The 9185-nt window shown below is 35.8% G+C and overlaps 2 pseudogenes; both read left to right on the forward strand.

The window, feature by feature from the left end:
- The first annotated feature begins 5414 nt into the window (after positions 1 to 5414).
- Positions 5415 to 5931, forward strand: LOC120781318 (annotated as a pseudogene).
- Positions 5932 to 7647: 1716 nt separating this feature from the next.
- LOC120781319 lies at positions 7648 to 8254 on the forward strand (annotated as a pseudogene).
- The last annotated feature ends 931 nt before the right edge of the window (positions 8255 to 9185 follow it).

Raw genomic sequence — 9185 nt, forward strand, 5'->3', positions numbered from 1 at the left:
TGTTATTGCCCCGTTTCAGTTACGTATTGCTCTCGTTGGACACGATCACACAGAGTAGAAGAGCGTTTTTTCAGAGCAAATCGTAGTTGGTTAGATTCGGGCATTGCTCTTTTTAGCTGCCGAGGAAATAAGCGTGGTCGGAAAAAGACATCCTTTGAATTATCTGAGCAACGCACTAAATATAAAAAAAACTAAAGATCTACGGGAAAAAACTTTACTTTCCATGTTGGCTTTCGCTACACAGGTAAATTTAAGAGCTTCAGGAAATCTTGAGGCATCAAAGCTTGTCCATGAATTGACAACTGCATCTGCATCAAGGGCTTCTAAATATATACAAAGTTTTCACGAGTCAAAAGTAACGAAAATGAGTAATGAAGAAGCATTAGTGGTGTTGATTGAAGCTCAGTTAACTCGTCATTAGTACAATGTTGTTAAAAAATCCACTTCAAAAATAGTTCCTTCATACACTGGTGTTCAATCTGCAAAGAAGAAATGTTATCCTAGAACAGAGAGCATTCATATTTTCGAAAACTTAGCAGTAGTAGACTTGCAAGCCCTGCTTAATCACACTGTTGAACTATTATTATTACTTAAAAATGAAGTTATCGTCGCTCTAGATCAGTGTTTCCCAAAGTGGGCGATAATGCCCCCTTGTGGGCGCTGCAGGTGTCAAGGGGGGCGGTAAGAGACCCAGAAAGAAAATGTAGGCGTTGTGTAGAGGTCTGGGGGGTTATTTGTAATTTTATTTAGCTAGGAGGCCTTTTAGACAACGACTACATGAGCTCTCGACTCTCAACAACAACTTGTGAACATCAACTAATATGAATTAAAAGATTGCTCAAACTCGGTTCTATATTTCTCTCCGCGTAGTTCATATATCTGTCCTATTTTATTGAATATAGAAAAAATTAAAATCATGTCAATCGGTCGCTCCGTTTCATAACGGGGCATCTCGACAGGATAGAATTTATAGAATACTAACTGTCAAACGTTGGCTAAATGAGTTAGCTTTCCGCCCTCATACCCCCCTACACCACACCACACCCCACTCATAAAGCAACTCTGTCACACGCAAAAAGCAACACTGGCACACTCTCCACACTTGGAGACCGCACTCATTGTCAACATCGTTGGAAGCCGCAGTCTACACCCACACACACACACCAATACACGCCGTACATCAACCCACCATAACTCTCCACAGCCCAACGAGCAAAAAAGGGCTCGTCCTGAGAGCAGCGTGGTTTTTTCGATCACTTGTTTCGAGACGTACACATCGGCGGACGTTATACTAGTTGCATATTCGGCACGCGGTTAAAAACAATTTTTTACATCAGTTTCTATTCATCCGGCGTTATTCGACGCATCTAAAACATCATTTTCTATTCATCCGGCGATATTCCGCACGCATTTAAAACATCATTTTCTATTTCATCCGGCGTTATTCGACGCATCTAAAACATCATTTGTTATTCATCTGGAGATCCTGTACGCGCAGCAGCTGAACCAACACATCATCACCACATCGTTTTATAAGAACATATACACCTCCACTGGTACCCGACCATGGAGTCCACTAATTCAATACATCTATCATACATAATCCATTTTTCTATATACATTGCCACCTTCACTGGTATCCGACCAGGAGACTTTTATTATAACCTTTCTGTTTCTTTAATAAAATTGTTAACGTGAAGTGAACAACCACATACTTATATATATATTGCGTCCCAAAAGCAGTGGGTATTAAAACCAAGTGGTAAGTTTTATATTGCCATTGCCAATCTGTATGTGGGCATTTGCTATCATAATACGAGTATAATCATTTGCGCAAAGGTGTAGGGTAGGTAGGTTCGAGCTGATGTAGCTGGGTAGGTAGCTGATGTAGGGCACGCTTTGAGCTTTTGAACTCCTTAAATCTTTTATGTGGAAAATAAAAAAATGATCTTTATGCTTTCTTACAAATGTATTTCTGGGAAAAATAAGATAATGCGAAAAGGAGAAAGATCCTTGTTTTACAAATGTATTTCTAGGAAAAATAAGAATTCATATTTTTGGACTACTATATAATAATTGTGCTTAAGCATTCCTATATAAACAATGTAATATTTATTTTATACTCATTTGTGGTTTTGCGCGCAATAGATGAGCATTACTTACGCCTCCTTTACACTACTCGCGAAGTTAAACGTATTTCTCAAAGCAAAACAATGTCGGAAGTGTAAGGTCAACCGCATAATTGCATCCCTGCAACACAAAAGAACGAGCGCACCAAGAACCCGAGAAAAGTAGTCGGAGTATATACGTCGTCGCGTCAACATCGTTCGTGAATAATCATTTAGTTTTCATTTTATTTTAACTTTCAAAACGAGTATAATTATTATAATTGAACTATGTAATTATAAATAATATTGTACGAGATACAATCTTTAAATAATAAATCAGAATCCTGACAAAACCCTAAAGATCTAGCATCTTTCAGAAGTAAAAAAGAAGATACTGTGCGGAATACATTAAATTCGGATTCATTGAAAATCCCATCCCATCTTTCCTCATCCCATTTCAGCCATCCTCGCCTTTGTGTCTTGTCTTCTATGTCTAAAGACATTTCCGAATGAAGCAATGAGGCCTTCAAGACTACAAGATCATTTGAATAAAATGCATCCAGATAAGAGAGACAAGAATGTAGCATATTTTCAAGACCTAGAGAAGAAGCATAATACTCAGCCAAGTGTAGCAAAACTATGTTCGGCGGCTGCTAAGCAAGATGACGACGGACTTCGAGCTTCGTACAATACATATCTCTTTGTTAATTGCTCAAAAAGGCAAACCACATAACATCGGAGAAGAGTTAATATTGCCAGCAATAAATGAAGTAATAACTACTGTGCTTCATAAACCGGTCGCAGATATTATCCGAAAAATTCCTTTGAGTAAAAATTCTGTGTAAAGTCGAATTTATGAAATGGCTGAAAACATTGAATACTCATTGTACGATCACCTGAGGTCAAGTCAATTTTCAATTCAGCTGGATAAGTCCACTTTACCAACTAATGAAGCATTGTTGTTGTCTTACGTGAGGTTTATTAAAGATGAGAAAATATGTGAAGAACTATTATTTGCTAGAAATTTAGAGACCGATACAAAAGGCGAAACCATATTCAATATATTGGAAAAGTTTTGGGATGAGAAAGAGATTCCTTTGAAAAATATTATTTCAATTGCTACGGATGGCGCTCCGGCTATGATAGGGTGCCATAAAGGCTTAATAGCGCACTTAAAAAATGAAATTCCAGATGTCCTTGGTGTACATTGCGTTAGTCATAGACAACATTTAGTTGCTAGAAACTTAAGTGAAAAACTATTTCAATCACTGCAATATGTCATCAAAGCAGTCAATAAAATCCGCAACAGCTCTTTGAATGATAGATTATTTCATCAGCTTTGTGTTACTAATGACGAGGATTTCAATCGTTTGTTGTTTCATACTGAAGTTCGTTGGCTATCAAGAGGCAATTGTCTGACTCGATTCTACCACCTGTTTGACTCTGCTATAGAGTCCTTGGAAACTAAAGATACAGAATTTCAAGACAAGCTCATAACATTAAAGAATGTTATGGCTTTCGCAGCCAAACTGCTTCTACACAAAAAGAATCTGGGCAGACGTGAGTTTCACAATTTTCCGAATTTATCAGTATCCTGCAGTAACGAGTCTTTACCTAGTCTAGGTATACTGCTGGTATTAAAATCAGTGTTGCCGTTTTAGCGCATTTCGCAGATAGCGCAATTCTAGACTCTTCAGCGCTTTTTTCTCAATACAATGCGCTAAAAAATATTTTTCGGAATCTAGTAGAAAATTGTAAAAATTATTGACGATCTTTAATTTAAGCCAATAAGTTAATTGCCAGAGCCGTAAAACGTTAGGAGAATAACGAGCTGGGAATTCCCCAAAGGATTTAGTATTCCCCGACCACAATGTTATTGATGCGTTTAATATTTTGTCTCTTTTTTACATTAAAGTGTTATGTTATGACTGTCTCTGATTTTACTAACAGAGTTCAATTATAATGATACGTCATCAGTTGAAAGTTCTTAAGAAAAATTGCCACACTTTTATGTTGCCTGAACACGGTTTGAAGAAAATGACTAAAACTGTAAAAAAAAAGAAACGGCATCTGGTGAAGGCACACCAACCGTACCCGAACGTAATGATGACCAGAAGAATATTCAGTTATTTAATTTAGTTGATTTTGATAAATGTAATAATGGTTAAATAAATCCACATAAAAACACATCTTCTCTTATTGCCATTAAAAATTCACAGCTAAAATTTAGCGCAATTTCGAAATGAGTTTGGTGTATTTTTTTCTTTCTCAAACGGCAACACTGCTTAAAATTTATGTTGGTAATACTTGCTGATGCTTGGGGAATCCCCGATTCGAGTTTGTATATATGAAAAACTCCACTATTGTATTACGCAAGAACTCTCCAAGCAATTAGCAGTTTATTGTTGTAAGAATTGGTTGTTTGTTGCAAGTGAGGATATATTTAATTAGTTAATTGTGAAAATAGGTTGACAATGTCTACTCGGTAAGAATTTTATTCTAATATTTAAAATAATTTATACTATTACAATTATTTTAATTTTTAATATACCCATAAAATTAATCATTTACATCGTCGGTAGGTATCGGTAGTAAAGTTGAAATCACAAGTTACGAAATTATTATTTAAAATAATGATTCTCATCGCGCATTTCAAAATCAATTCACTATTTTGACATTCGTAACCACCAAAACTATTTCGGTACCTATGTTCATCGTTCTTTCAAAACTTACAAAATTTGACACATGAATTGAACTTTGAACAATCGGTGGACTTTCGTTATAAGCATTTTTACGGTCGCTTTTTGGCATTTGTTAGCAATTAAGTAGATTTTTCAATAAATAAAAACTATAGTATTATTACAAACTTTTTGCGGTTTTGTTCTAGAAAGTATCAGAGTGGAAGCGAAAAACGAAAGCGAAAGAAGGAGTCTGAAGAATAAAATAAAAAGTTACCTAAAATAAGTCAGTACTTTAATAATCAAGATAGTATACAAGAAGAACGCGACGGAAAGGCAGAAAATGATGACATAAGTGGCAATATCGCAGGGCCCGATAACAGTGAATATTTAGAATCACAGCAACCACAACCAGGTACGAGCAAATCTTTAAATTAATCATGTTTGGACATAGAAAAATTAAAATCTTTACCGCATGTTACTGATAAAGGTAACTTTAAAGAACTCAATGATCAAGTAAAACGGTTTGTGATCGAAAACGGACACTGTAAACCAAAAGGCCCCTTTTTAAGGGATAGTAAGTTACTCCGAAGATGGTAAGTCGGACTCCGAAGATGGTACAACTAATCATGGTGAATGTGAAATTATTCAGCAGAGCGAATATGACAGTGGTAGTATGTTCGTTGACGAAATTGCGATAACGACTGAAAGCGAACATGATAATGTATTTTATACGTTGCCGAATGATATCGAAATTGCAACACCAGTTTCTTCTAAACGAGCTCAAAATATAAATGACAACAAGGCAGTAGAATTCGCTGAAAAGATGAGGAAATCGGCACCGAAAACAGCAATTAGCAAATTATCTGCACCACAATCGGAAAGAAATGAGCTACAAATGCAACGCTTAGAATTAGAAAAGGAGAAACACAGACTACATGGAAAGGGAGGAAAAACGGATAAGTATAGAAAAGGAAAAGTTTGTTTTGGAAAAAGAAAGACACGAGAAGTTGTTTGAGCTGGAAAAAGAAAAATTAGCCAAAGAAAAAGAGAACAATAAGGATAAATTAAAAATTTTTACTATGGAGCTGGAGATGAAGGAGCGGCTAGCACGTTATGAGTTAGAACTAAAATACAATCAGTAAAACAGAAGCTAAGTTTTTTTCAGAAAACAGAAACCAAAAATTACACATTTTCTTTTATTTATTTGTGGAACAACAATCTATTGTTATATGAAAGAGTGCCTCATTAAACTTTTTGTTTATTAAATTTATTTTTAACTTAAAAACTTGCACTGTTACTAGTCAAACATCATATGGTATAAACCTTGTCTCTTCATTTCGATTTCCTGTCGGGTATTAGTTTGGAATTCTTCTTCTGGTTGGTTTGGTTCTCGATTTTCTTGATCGACAAATATTGTCTCTATTTCCTTTTGGTTTAATAAAATATTGTGCAAAATGCAGCCGACTCGAAACCAATCACAACAAAATTTGTGACTTTCTCTGTTTTGAATTCGCATTCTGCGAAATTTTTGAACATCTATGGAACGATGCTGCTGCAAGTTCTGCAAGTACCCAGAGTGAATTTGTGGAACAGAAGGTTGTGCCTGAAGCACAGAATAATTTAGATTCCTTGTTGCCAAACGATGATTATATTTCTGATGAAAGTGAGAACTCGTCAGATGGCGCCGTTATTGATTTCAATAAACGTTTAGCTGCATGGTTTGTATAGAGCAATGTGTCCAATGTGCATGCTAATAAATTATTGGACTTATTAAGCGACAAAATTGAAGGTCTACCAAGAGATATCAGAACGCTAAAACGTACGCCGACTGATGCTCCAGTTGTCTCGTTAGCAGGTGGAGAATATGCGCATTATGGCTTGAGAGACTGTTTTCGGGAATATAAAGTGCATACAAATATTTTAGAATTGAACTTTAACATCGATGGATTGCCTATTTCGAAAAGTTCGCTGAAGAGCGTGTGGCCTATTTTAGTGAATGTAAATTCTGGCAAAATTTGTCGATGAGTTGAACGATCTTCTCCAAAATGGATTCTCATACGAAAACAAAACTTTTGTAATAAAATGTCGAGCATTTATTCTGGATGCACCAGCTAGGGTACTTATGCTTGGAGTCAAAGGACACGCAGGCTATAGTTGCTGCACAAAGTGCATTCAGAGGGGCGAACGGAAAGAGAATTCCATTATCAAAATCATCCTTTGCGCACAAATATAAATTTTCGGCAAAGAACTGATGTCAGCCATCACAACCAGCAAAGTTCTTTGGAAATTGAAAAACTTCCAATCGACGTGATCCAAGTATTCGCTTTAGATTACATGCACGGGGTGCATAAGCGAATTCTCCTCAATGCTGAAGATTGTGTACAAAGTAACAAATGCGCAGAGGAGCTGATAAAGGATTTCTTACTCAGAGTCCCTGTTTTATATGATGATTTAATGTTAACATAAAATTGCCACTGTTTGAGTCATTTGGCCAGAGATTCCATGCAATTTGGATCACTAGAGACAACCAGTGCTTTCAAGTTTGAAAATAAATTAGGAAAAATTAAGAAAAAAAATAATGCTCCGTCCCAAATTTACAACAGACTAGTTGAGCAGAGTGTACATGGAAATTATCATACAAATATTGTTTCTAAAACAGTCTACAGTACAAAGTGATGGCACTTACAAATTTGTTAAAACTAAAAACTTTTATTTATCATCTATTGCACCTAAGAACTTTTATTTAGTACAAAAATTAATTTTCAAACATATTTCCATATCAAGATCTACTGATAACGATTTTGTATTTCACGTGCTATGGGTACAAGACTTACATAATTTATATGATAAGCCGCTTCAATCATCGCTTTTTAATATTTACCGTGCCGAAAATCTCAGTTTTAACAAAACACTGAATCACCATACGCTTGACGAAGTAACATCAAAAGTTATATGCTTCTACACCAGATCGTCTTATACATTTGTGCCACTCATAGCAGATCATGTCGCAGAACAATCTCAATCGTCGACCCCATTAATGATGACATCGCATCCTCACAAACTATTTATGTGATGCAACCAAGTCCAAGCACAACAACAACTTCTTTGGATAGTGCAACGTCGTCGGGTAAGATATTTATTTTTAAAGGATACTTTTAACATAACACCGCAACACTTTTCCCATATTTGTTTTATATTTTTTTCGGCAGCAATTCAATCAGTAATCATCGAAACATGTCAAAAGGCTGTTGAAAAGGTGGAGGAAAAAATAAGCTAATATTGTTGCGCCTAACAGAAAACGTTGAGGGGATGCGCAAAGAAATCATTGATCTTAAAAAAGCGGTATCACATAATAACGCTACTATTATACCAAGCAAGCCGTATGCTAATATTGACGACTTCCTCAATTTTGAAAAAACTATTCTGGAAGATATAGATAAATTTTCTTTGCTGGTAAGAATTTAAATTTGAAATATCCGGTGACTGTATACTGATGTCGATTTTATTTATATTTTTAGAAGGCAGATCTAAAAAGATGGTCAACATCCAATTCGAGAAAATTTGTTACGAAAGCGTGGCAGAAGATTATGACTGACAACGTTGCTGAGAGCTTTTCCTGGCGAGGAACTGCAGATAAGAAGTGCATTAGGGCCTTCACTGTCGCCACTGCTATTCATCGTAAGTGAAATACGTTTAAAAGGTTTCTAGTTACATTTCTATATTCATATTTAAATTCTATTGCAGAAACTTTCGCTGAAAATGGAGGCAAGGAAGAGGACTTTGTGTTTGCCTCTAGGTTAGGGCTGCCATACGTCCTGGTTTACCAGAATTTGTCCTGGTTTTGCACGAATTGTCCTGGTGTCCTGGTCAACCCTTAAATTGTCCTGGTCTACTGTCAAATTGTCATGTATGTGAATAAATAAAATGAAAAAAAAAGCTTTTCTTTTTTCAGATTATTGTTAGAGCGGATTCACACTTGTCAAGTACTTGAAAGCAAGAGAAATTTTCCCTGCTTCTCACCCCTCTCATCCTATGCGAGCAGAGTTGCTTTCAAGTACTTGACAAGTGTAAATCCGCTATTATGAAAAAATGTTCATCGCTAGTTTAATCGAAAATTGATAATAAAATTTGTTTCTTCTCTATCATATTGAACATATGATTTATGCATTGCTGGTGAAAGTGGATTTGTACTGCTCGTAAGTTTTTCTATTTTCCGTTTAATAAATTTCATTTAAATGTTATTTCATTCTTCTGTAGCAAATGCCAAAAAGAAAGTGCAAATTTTTAGATACCTACACAGCTGAATGGTCGTATATGAAAAAAGGAAAAACTGATGACACTGCGTATTGCTCGATGTGTGGATTTGACATTAACATTGCAAATGGTGGAAAGTCAA

The sequence above is a fragment of the Bactrocera tryoni genome, unplaced genomic scaffold, assembly GCF_016617805.1.
Source record: "Bactrocera tryoni isolate S06 unplaced genomic scaffold, CSIRO_BtryS06_freeze2 scaffold_589, whole genome shotgun sequence".
NCBI classification, from domain to species: domain Eukaryota; kingdom Metazoa; phylum Arthropoda; class Insecta; order Diptera; family Tephritidae; genus Bactrocera; species Bactrocera tryoni.